This window comes from Neofelis nebulosa, chromosome 4, assembly GCF_028018385.1.
Source record: "Neofelis nebulosa isolate mNeoNeb1 chromosome 4, mNeoNeb1.pri, whole genome shotgun sequence".
NCBI classification, from domain to species: Eukaryota; Metazoa; Chordata; class Mammalia; order Carnivora; family Felidae; genus Neofelis; species Neofelis nebulosa.
The window spans coordinates 90,171,216-90,183,313 of NC_080785.1; the positions used below are offsets into that span (position 1 = coordinate 90,171,216).

Sequence of the window (12,098 nt, forward strand, 5' to 3'; positions counted from 1 at the left end):
TAATCTCCCTAAGCCTGTGTCCTCCTCTGAAATAATACTTGGAAGACTACATGACTTAAGTGTAAACAACTTAGCACAACACCTGGAGCATAGTAAGTATTCAATGACTTGTGACAGTTGCTGTTATAAAAAGAACTGGGGAGTCCAAAGCAAAAGAAATGCAAAATTAAGACGGAGACGTGATTGATTTTGAAGAGGCATGTGGGGGGCGCCTGGGTGGCTCAGTGGGTTAAGCATCGGGCTTCAGCTCAGGTCATGATCTCACTGTTAGTTCAAGCCCCACGCCAGGCTCTGTGCTGACAGCTCAGAGGCTGGAGCCTGCTCCGGATTCTGTGTCTCCCTAGCTCCCTGCCCCTCCCCCACTCGTGCTCTGTCTCTCTCTGTCTCAAAAATAAATGTTAAAAGAAAAAAAATTAGGGGCGCCTGGGTGGCTCAGTCGGTTAAGCGGCCGACTTCGGCTCAGGTCACAATCTCGCAGTCCGTGAGTTCGAGCCCCGCGTCGGGCTCTGTGCTGACAGCTCAGAGCCTGGAGCCTGTTTCGGATTCTGTGTCTCCCTCTCTCTGACCCTCCCCTGTTCATGCTCTGTCTCTCACTGTCTCAAAAATAAATAAAATGTTAAAAAAAAATAAACATTTAAAAAAGAAAAAAAATTTAAAAAAAAGGAAATTCCCAAAAATTGAAAGCAAAAGAAACAAATGAATCGAATTGTGTATTGAATTAGTCACTTAACTACACAGAGAGGAATTCTTTTTTTTTTTTCTTAAAGATTTTATTTTTAAGTAATTTCTACACCCAATGTGAGGCCCAAACTCCCAACCCGGGGATCAAGAATCACATGCACTACTGACTGAGTCAGCCAGGCACCCTGAGGGGAATTGTTTCTAATAATTTTAATATATAGTTAACTGACTGTATCCCTACTATGATACATTCTGAGGCTAAAAACTGTGTATCCATTTGCCAGCGCTGCTGTAACATGATGCCATAGACTGGGTGGCTCCCACAAAGGAAATTTATTGTCTCACAGTTGTGGAAGCTGCAAGTCCACGATCAAGGAGTTGGCAAGGGCTGGTTTCTTCTGCGGCCTCTCTCCTTGGCATGGAGATGGCTGTCTTCTCCCCCATCTTCGCATGGTCTCCCTCTGTGCATCTATGCGTTTGAGTTTTACCCCTAGCTAAGGCCCCAGATACCATGAAGCAGAGACAAGCCATACCTGTTTCCCTTTCCAAATTCCTGACCTGTAAAATCCTGAACAAAATTTTTTAAAAAATTTAAGCTGCTGAGTCTGGGGATAATTTGTTATGCAATGATACTAACCAGAACGGAAGTATTTTGTATCCACCCACATCCAAATGGGGGGGGGGGGGGCTGGATCTTACCAAGCCTATAGGTATAATTCCACCTACCAGTTTGCAGGATTAAGGAACATGTAGAGGAACATGACACCACAGAAATACAGTCTGAAAAGTCCCGAATGTAGAAATCTCTGTGGGACAATGATCTGGCTATTTCAACAAAAAAAGTTGCAAGAAGAGGAAAAGAGAAGGGGAATTTGTAGGTAAAAATGCTTAAAAGACAGATCAACCAGGCGTGGTGTGACATGTGGGCTGTTTGGATACTGACAAACCGAAACAAAAATGTTGTTTATGATACAATTGGGAAAATTTGGATACTAACTGAATATTTGATGGTATTAAAATTGTGGCCCATCTTTTTAAGTTTGATGTTATTGTGGTTATATTTTGTTTAGTTTAAAAGTCTTTATCTCAGAGATAGATGCTGAAGGAAATGGATGAAATGATGTCATGTATGGGGGTTTTGCCAAAATAATCATGCCATGAGTGTTGTGGGAGTTGGGGGGGGGGTGAGTGAAAATGGGGGTGGGTGGGAGAGGGGGCAAGGGGATAGGGTGTATAGGGATCTAGATGAAATATGATTGGTCCTGGGCTGGGTGATGAGTGCGTGAGACTTTATTTTACTGTTTTCTCTAATTTTGTGTGTTTGAAAATGTCCATAATAAAAAAGGTGTGGCTTTTTTTTAAAAGATTTTATTTTTTTAACGTTTGTTCATTTTTGAGAGACAGAGAGAGATAGGGTGTGAGCTGGGAGAATCTGTAGCAGGCACCAGGCTCTAAGCTGTCAGCATAGAGCCTGACGTGGGGCTTGAACCCATGAACCTCTAGATCATGACCTGAGCCAAAGTCAGATGCTTAACCAACTGAGCCACCCAGGAGCCCTTTAAAGATTTTATTTTTTAAGTAATCTCTACACCCAACATGGGGCTCAAATTCATAGCCCTGAGATCAAGAGTCACATGCTCCACTGACTAAGCCAGCTGGGTGCCTCAAGGATTTTTTTTTTTTTTTTTTTTTTTTTTGAGCAGCAAACTTTATTCTTCAAAATATTTGAAGGTTTAATTCACTTAATAAGCATTTCAGGGGTGCCTGGCTGGTTCAGTCAGGAGAGCATGTGACTCTTGATCTTGGGGTTGTGAGTTTGAGCCCCACGTTGGGCGTGGAGCCTACTTAAACAAACAAACAAAAAACGAATAAGCATTTCATTCAACATTTATTGAGCACTTACGTATGCCAGGCACTGAACTAAACTCTGAGGCCACCAAAATGGATCAGTCAAGATACTGCCTCCTTGAATCTCATGGTCTAGTGGCAAAGAAAACCTGTACACAGGGGCGCCTGGGTGGCTCAGTTGGTTAAGTGTCCAACTTCAGCTCAGGTCATGACCTCACGGCTTGTGAGTGCAAGCCCCTCATAGGGCTCTGTGCTGACAGCTCAGAGCCTGGAGCCTGCTTTGGATTCTGTGTCTCCCTCTCTCTGCCCCTCCCCCGCTCACACTGTCTCTCTCTCTCTCTCTCAAAAATAAATAAACATTGGGAAAAAAAGAAAAACTGCACACAAATGAAGTATAAGGAGAAAAGCCTATTAGCCGCAGAAAGTAACAAGCTGTCTGTCTAGGACAGTTTTGGGGAAGAGTATATCTTTGTGGAATCCAGTCCCAGACAACAATGACTGAGAACTTTACCCAGCATCTACACCCAAGTGTCCCAGAGCCTGACCTAATACAGGTTTGAACTTGTGTGGAAAATATGACCTGAAACTATCTGAAAAAGTCTCTGTGTCCTGGTGGCTACAGCTTTCCCGACATGACAGAGGCGGTCAGCTTCGTGTATCTTCTTCAGAGTTGTCTTAGTCAGCTCCCGTCGTCATAACAAAATGCCACAGACAGGGTAGTATAAACAACAGACATTTATTGCTTCTAGTTCTGGAGGCTGGGAAGTCCAAGATCAAGGTGTCATCCATTTCGGTTCCTGATGACAGCCCTCTTCGTTGCTCGCAGACAGCAGCCACCAGCTGTGTTCTCCCTTGTGGAGAGAGAGCAGCCCCCGTGTCTTTCTCTAATCCCACCATGAAGGCCCCTTCCTCAGGGTCTCACTTAAACCTAATCTCTGAAAGGTGGTATCTCCAAATATTATCACACTGGGGGTAGGGCTTCCGTGTGTCTTCAAGATGTGACCCACAGACCCAATGACATCAGAATCCCCTGCTTTTTTAAAAATACTCAAAGCAGGGCACCTGGGTGTCTCAGTTGGTTAAGCATCTGATTCTTTTTTTTTTTAATCATGAACATTGGTTTTTATTTTTATTTTTTTTTATTTTATTTTTTTTTTTTTTAATTTTTTTTAACGTTTATTTATTTTTGAGACAGAGAGAGAGCATGAACGGGGGAGGGTCAGAGAGAGGGAGACACAGAATCTGAAACAGGCTCCAGGCTCTGAGCTGTCAGCACAGAGCCCGACGCGGGGCTCGAACTCATGGACCGTGAGATCATGACCTGAGCCGAAGTCGGACGCTTAACCGACTGAGCCACCCAGGCGCCCCCATTGGTTTTTATTTTTGATGAACTATTCCGTAAAACGTTTTTGATTAAACTCATCATAAATTTAAATAGTTGCAAAAATTCCAACATTTTATCAATACTGACATTTAAAAATGAAAATTTATATACGCTTGTAAATACATCAGATGACATTTGAATTGCCATATGATTTCTTTTTTTAATTTAATTTTTTATTTTTTTAAATTTACATCCAAATTAGTTAGCATATAGTGCAACAATGATTTCAGGAGTAGATTCCTTAATGCCCCTTACCCATTTAGCCCATCCCCCCTCCCACAACCCCTCCAGTAACCCTCAGTTTGTTCTCCATATTTTTTTTAATTTTTTTTTCAACGTTTATTTATTTTTGAGACAGAGGGAGACAGAGCATGAATGGGGGAGGGTCAGAGAGAGAGGGAGACACAGAATCTGAAACAGGCTCCAGGCTCTGAGCAGTCAGCACAGAGCCCGACGCAGGGCTTGAACTCACATACCGCGAGATCGTGACCTGAGCCAAAGTCGGATGCTTAACCGACTGAGCCACCCAGGCGCCCCTGTTCTCCATATTTATGAGTCTCTTCTGTTTTGTCCCCCTCCCTGTTTTTATATTATTTTTGTTTCCCTTCCCTTATGTTCATCTGTTTTGTCTCTTAAAATCCTCATATGAGTGAAGTCATATGATTTTTGTCCTTCTCTGACTGACTCATTTCACTTAGCATAATACCCTCCAGTTCCATCCACGTAGTTGCAAATGGCCAGATTTCATTCTTTTGGATTGCCGAGTAATACTTCATTGTGTGTGTGTGTATATATATATATATATATATATATATATATATATACCACATCTTCTTTATCCATTCATCCATCAAGGGACATTTGGGCTCTTTCCATACTTTGGCTCTTGTTGATAGTGCTGTTATAAACATGGGGGTGCATGTGTCCCTTCGAAACAGCACACCTGTATCCCTTGGATAAATGCCTAGTAGTGCAATTGCTGAGTTGTAGGGTAGTTCTATTTTTAGTTTTTTGAGGAACCTCCATACTGTTTTCCAGAGTGGCTGCACCAGCTTGCATTCCTAAAGCATCCAATTCTTGATTTCACCTTAGGTTATGATCTCACAGTTCATGGGTTTGAGCCCCTCATCGGGCTCAGCACTGGCAGTGAGGAGCCTGCCTCAGATTCTCTTTCTCCCTCGCTCTCTCCGCCACCCCCCCCCCCAGCTTGCACATGCTCGCTCCCTCTCTCTCAAAATAAATAAACTTAAAAAAATTTTTTTTAAATACTCAATATCAAAAACTTTGCCCCAGATTCAATAGGGCCAAGTTGGGCCCTGGCCATCTATTTTTTTTTTTTTTTAACGTTTATTTATTTTTGAGACAGAGAGAGACAGAGCATGAACAGGGGAGGGTCAGAGAGAGAGGGAGACACAGAATCTGAAACAGGCTCCAGGCTCTGAGCTGTCAGCACAGAGCCCGATGCGGGGCTTGAACTCACGGACTGTGAGATCGTGACCTAAGCCGAAGTCGGCTGCTTAACCGACTGAGCCACCCAGGCGCCTCCCCCCCCCCCACCCCGGCATCTATTTTAATAGCTTCCTGATCATTTTCTTGGACCTCCTTGATGAGCCACTGCTGAAAACTGGCCAGGCTATTAGGGACACCCATGCCTGGGGAAGGAGCAACTTAAACATTAAATTTCCTAAGGTCAGTATTTCCATGCCCCAATTTCTTTTTATTTTTAATTAAAATTTTCATTAAGTTTAAAATTTTAATTCTAGTATAGTTAATTCTAGTAGAGTTCTATTAGCTTCAAGTGTACAATACAGTGATGCAACAGTTCTATACATGAGTCAGTGCTCATCATGATACGTGTACTCTTTTTTTAAATTTATTTTATTTTTTTTTTCAACGTTTTTTATTTATTTTTGGGACAGAGAGAGACAGAGCATGAACGGGGGAGGGGCAGAGAGAGAGGGAGACACAGAATTGGAAACAGGCTCCAGGCTCCGAGCCATCAGCCCAGAGCCTGACGCGGGGCTCGAACTCACGGACCGCGAGATCGTGACCTGGCTGAAGTCGGACGCTTAACCGACTGCGCCACCCAGGCGCCCCAAGATGATACGTGTACTCTTAAGCCCCTTCACCTATTTCACCCAACTTCCCCACCTCCATGCCCCAATTTCTATTTTCTAGTTTTTTTAAAAAATGTATTTATTTTGAGAGAGACAGAAAATGCGAGAGGCAGCAGGGGAGGGGCAGAGAGAGAGGGGGAGAGAGGATCCCAAGCAGGCTCTGCATTGCCAGTGCAGAGCTCAAACTCACAAACCCTGAGATCATGACCTGAGCCAAAATTCAGAGTCAGATGCTTAACCAACTGAGTCACCCAGGCACCCCTATTTTCTAGTTTTGATTTTAGATGTATCTTACATTTTTTTTGCTTTCATAGTTCAAGGACTGATGACCAACAAACCTCCTGACGCTGGGTCCTAGCACCCAACCTTCTCTCCTGGGAAGATACTAATTTTTCCATGTGTCATAATCACCCACATCTGAACATGCTCACTGTTTTGTACTCATCTGAGTTAATCCAACTTAGGCTTATGTTGTTTTCTTTGGCTGAAGACTTTGGAAGGCAGCATGAAGTTTGGGGATTTTTCTTTTCTTTCCAGAAGGAGAAAACTCTTCGTCAACAGAGGCCTTTAGTATTTTAATTCCTGGTCTTTCAACTTTATTTAACATCTTTGCACCCACTCAAGAAAAAGGAAATTTTCTAGACTGTTTCAAGGAATTACACACATGATTTATTAGAATGTAAATTTGTCCTAAAACTGTGACCTTGCTTTAGTTCACTGAAATGTGCAGTGGATTTCACAGGATTCATTTCTATTTTTTTTATGTTTATTTATTTATTTTTTTTTTAATTTTTTTTCAACGTTTTTAATTTATTTTTGGGACAGAGAGAGACAGAGCATGAACAGGGGAGGGGCAGAGAGAGAGGGAGACACAGAATCGGAAACAGGCTCCAGGCTCCGAGCCATCAGCCCAGAGCCTGACGCGGGGCTCGAACTCACGGACCGCGAGATCGTGACCTGGCTGAAGTCGGACGCTTAACCGACTGCGCCACCCAGGCGCCCCTTATGTTTATTTTTGAGAGAGAGAGAGAGAGAGAGAGAGAGAGAGAGAGAACAAAGCCGGGGAGGGGCAGAGTGAGAGGGAGACACAGAATCCAAAGCAGGCTCCATGCTCTGAGCTGTCAGCACAGAGCCTGATGCAGGGCTTGAACTCATGGACCACGAGATCATGACCCGAGCCGAAGTCAGATGCTTAACCGACTGAGCCCCCCAGGTGCCCCGGGATTCATTTCTAAAACACTTTTAGGTCTTGGAATGGGTTTCAAGCTGATTTTTAGGTTTGTTGCAATTTTTGCTCCTTCCCTCTCATCTTGCCATTGCCTGCCTGTGTGTGGCTTCCCTGCTTCAAATCACCAGCCTAAAATGAGTGTCTTGTCCTCTGTGTGCCAGGCACATTGAATGACAGCATAAAAGGCAAAAGCACATTCCCTACCTTTAGGATTAAAATGCAGATGGGGAGATAAGGCGATCACAAGAGATTATAAAACAGTATAAAGCAGTATATATAGGAATGACCGTGTTCCAAGCTGTGCCCTTATTAGTCTGCCGGTTTCATTGACTAGCTAGACTGAGCGGTTAGTTTTCTTCAGCCCTCTCTGACCAAGCATGTGAGCTATCAGAGAAAGCAATCTGGCACTTTCTCAGGGGGGCTGTGAAACCACCTGAGCTATGTATGAACCTGCAGGAAAAAGAAGAGAGCAGTCATGGCCTTTTTGTTGCCAGAACTTGTGCACAAAGCTTAGGCATCACTGGAATACTTTACTGAGAGGGAATCTGACTTCCAAGCAGTGATTGGAAAAAGCCACAGCCAGGGCCACTCTGCACCCTCCTCCCCTTCTCTCTCACCTCGATCATGGCTGTTATGTCAGCTGGGTCACTCTTTCCCTTCTAGCTCAAGTCCACTCATCTGGGAGTACCTTTACCCAGTGGGCCAGCCTTCAGTGACCTCCACACTGTAAAGTCTTCAGTGAGCTTTGTCACTAATGTGGGCCCTTAAAACATATCATGTACTGCCCAAAACATCCTTAGCTCTCATGTACATTTATTTATTTATTTATTTATTTATTTAACTTTTTTTAAAACCTTTATTTATTTTTGAGACAGAGAGAGACAGAGCATGAATGGGGGAGGGTCAGAGAGAGAGAGGGAGACACAGAATCTGAAACAGGCTCCAGGCTCTGAGCTGTCAGCACAGAGCCCAACATGGGGCTTGAACTCACAGACCGTGAGATCGTGACCTGAGCCGACGTCAGATGCTTAACTGACTGAGCCACCCAGGCGCCCCGATTCATGTACATTTATTTTTAAGCAACATTTAATAATGCCTGGGGCACCTGGGTGGCTCAGTTAGTTAAGCATCAGACGTCGGCTCAGGTCATGATCTCATGGTTCATGAGTTTGAGCCCTGTGTCAGGATCTGTGCTGACAGCTCAGAGCCTGGAGCCTGCTTCAGATTCTGTGTCTCCCTCTCTCTCTGCCCCTTCTCTGCTCATGTTCTGTCTGTCTGTCCGTCTCTCTCTCAAAAATAAATAAACATTAAAAAAAATTTTAAGCACCATTTAAAAATTCCCAAAGTCTGAGAAAGCAAAACCATACCCCAAGGCCCAGAGAGAGTCTGAGAACTGGCCAATTCATCTTCTCTTTGTTTTATTTTTATTTTTTTAAAGTTTATTTATTTATTTTGAGAAAGAGAGAGAGAGAGCGCATGCAAGCAGGGGAGGGGTGTAGAGAGAGAATCCCAAGCAGGCTCCAAACTGTCAGCCAGGAGCCCGATTCAGGGCTTGAACTCACAAACAGGTCAGATCATGACTTGAGTGGAAACCAAGAGTATGACACTTAACTGACTGAGCCACCCAAGAGCCCCTTCTCTTTGTTTTAAAAAGCTAGCTTGTCACACCATTTCAAAGTGCTGGCTTTCATTCTTGGCATTTTCTGGCTTAAAACCCTCCAAATGCACAGCACTGCAAGACAGCACTTCTGGATCCTTGGTCCTGGACTTAGACTCCAATGCTATGACCCCCACCCCCCAACCCTCCGCCTCCACCAAAGTGCACATTTGACGCTGTACCCTCTGTGTCTTGCTCTTATTCAACCAAGACATAGAAATAAAATAAAATGCCTGTTTGGGGTGGCTGGGTGGCTCTGAGTCAGTTGGATGCCCAACTCTTAATTTAGTTGGTTTCGGCTCAGCTCATGATCTCGTGGTTGGTGGGTTCAAGCCCGGGTCAGGCTGTGTGCTGACAGCGCAGAGCCTGCTTGGGATTCATTCTCTCTCTCTCTCTCTCAAAAATAAATAAATAAACACTTTTTAAAAAAATGCCTGTCTGATACTCACTTGATTCCCCTTGGGAAGACAGCTGCGAGTGGTACGGGAGGAACTTTCCCAAGAGACACATCTTAAAGGTGCAGCGGGACTCCAGGAAATTTGCCTCCTGGCCTTCCAGACTGTTGAATGCGCTCTTGTGCCTCCTCCACTAAAAGCCTCTTGGGAATTCTTTGAATTGTAAGTCAAATTTACATAGAATCCAGAATGTCTACATGCTTGGTGTTGCTAAAATCCAGGCTTTCTGTCTTTCTTACTGCATAGATGCTTTTCCCACCGAATTCACTAAGCTGAGCAGTGTGACCGATATCCCTTGGAAGTGAATGCTTCGTCTGGTTATCTTGTTGTCATGACAACATCTAAGCTTATTTTACCTTTATAAAAATGAGTCAGAAGCACATGTTTTATGACTCCATTTATATGAAGTGTCCGGAATATGTAAATGTGGACAGAAGACAGGAAGTAGATTAGTGATTGGCTAGGGTCTGGGGAGTTTGGGGTGGGAAAATTAGAGTGGTTTTTTATGGATATGGTGTTTCTTTGGGGAGTGATCAAATGCTCTAAAATTGTTTGTGGTGATGGTTACACAACTCTATGAATATACTAAAAACCATTGAGTCATACATTTTAAATGTGTGAATTGTACACAATGTGGATTTTATCTCAATAAAGAGGCTATTTTTAAATGCACAGGCAACACTGAGCTGGGTGTGTACTTGAATTTGTTCCAGTGAAGGAGACAAACCACCTTCTGTCACTAAAGGAGAAGAGTCTAGGCTCTTATCCTGTCTACCCTTACTGTATACACAGTTTCTATTTGGGGCCTTTTTATAGTTGTATTACAGTTAGTGAGCAACAGTTAAGTCAAAAACCACAAAGGCCTTGGTTACAGCTTACCCTTGTTTTTGATCAACAATGACATGACTGATGTCACTATGGCTCAACTCAACCACAAACATGGATTCAGGAAGTTCTGGAGATGTGCTGGGGGCTAGTGGAGATGACCAGCTGGAGATTTGGCTCCTTGGAGAGACAGTGGTTGGCTAGACCTGAGCTCCAGAGGAAGGTGTTGGCACAGGCTGGAAAAAATGTCTTCTCCTGACCTGGAGGTGGAATGTTACTATGGAAGGAATCCTGAGGGAAAAAAGAGTTCTCTTGCTCGGCCTGGACATACAGACGGGATTCTTGAGAAGAGCTCATTTTGAGCCCAGCATTTCTCTAACTAACTTACAGCCCAGCACCCCTCTTCCACTTCACTGCCCCATCCCTGATCCCCAAGGGAAACCATACCAGATTGGGAGGATGGCGATGCTGGTGGGGGAGGGGGAGACATCTGTAGTGAAGTGACTGTAGAGCACGAGAACATGAGACAACTCTCCCATCACTTAGTAACAAGGCCTTCTGTTGGTTACATTTTATGTGTCAATTTGGAGAGGCCGCAGTGCCCAGAGAGTTGGTTAAGTCTTTTCTGGATGTTTCTGTGAGGGTGTTTTTGGATCAGATTTACATTAAATCAGTGGGCTGTGAATAAAGCAGATTGCCTTCCATAATGTGGGTGGGCCTCATCCAAGCAGTTGAAGGCCTGAATAGAACAAAAGGCTGACCCTCCTCTGAGTAAGAGGGAATTCTGCCAGGAGACTGCCTTCATTTGCAACACTGGCTCTTCCTGGCTTGCTGGCAGAACCTTTACACTCCAACTGCAACTGTTTCCTGAGTCTCCAACCTGCCAGCTTCCCGCTTCAGATTTTGGACTTGCCAAGCCGCCACAATGGCATGAGCATACTCCTGAAAATAGATTTCTTTATATATATGTATACCCTATTCTGTTTTCTGGAGAGCCTTGACTAATATAGGCCCATATTTCTCTGGCTTCAGGAGGGACACTTGGAACAAAAAGGAAATATTGCTCTGATCTCACCAAAAGGAGACTGAAAGACCGCCAACCAGGGACAGGAGCTTCCTGAGTAGGAGCTGAGGCCTCTGTGCGGCAATTTAGTGAGAGCATAGCCGGTGAGAGAACCATGTGAAAAACACGTGAGTCTCCAGCTAGAAGAGGGGATTAGGAGACCCGTGTCTGTAGATGTACCCATGGCTTATGGAGCTTGGAGAAACGTGGGCTTACTAACATCCTAAAGCAAGCCCTGCCTGCCAAGTCTTCATATAGAAAGTGCTTCTTCTAGGGACGGTCAGTCCCAGGTTGGCTCTTCAGGCTTGGACAGGGTTGCTTCAAATTTCTGTTCTTTGTGGACATAGGTCATCAACTTCTGGTTGGGCAAAGACAACAAGAGACATGTCCAAGTTCAGCCTCAGGAACCACCTTGGATGGCAGAAGCTGGCCCTCGAAGCTTCCCTAACAAATAACAGCAATTCTCGAGAGTCCTCATACACACAAGATAATGCTTTAGCAGTCAACAGGGGCTCTCAACTCTGAAATAAATGACGTCCACTTGGTCACTCTTCCTACAAACTATACACTTCTTTGAAACATACAGACACATCCATACTCTGAAACAAGACTCATGCTGGTAAAAAAAGGAAAAAAAAGGAGAAAGGGGCTTGATATTTAGGACAAAGGGGTGGGAGCTCCCTGTGAACGACATTACACAAGAGAAGGTATGGAGGAGGAAATGGGGCAGCAGAGAGCAAGGCAAAGACCGAGGCCAAGTGAAACAGGAACATCAGCCAGGAAGCACATGGCTCGGTCTTGGAGACATTTCCTTCAAGTTCCCTCTTGCCCGAAAGCCTC

General features: G+C 44.2%; 1 long non-coding RNA gene across 1 annotated transcript; it reads left to right on the forward strand.

Moving 5' to 3' along the window:
* The first annotated feature begins 10,302 nt into the window (after positions 1-10,302).
* Positions 10,303-11,806, forward strand: LOC131509522 (uncharacterized). Its single transcript, XR_009260551.1, has 2 exons — positions 10,303-11,362; positions 11,606-11,806. It is a non-coding gene; the product is annotated as an uncharacterized LOC131509522 (long non-coding RNA).
* The last annotated feature ends 292 nt before the right edge of the window (positions 11,807-12,098 follow it).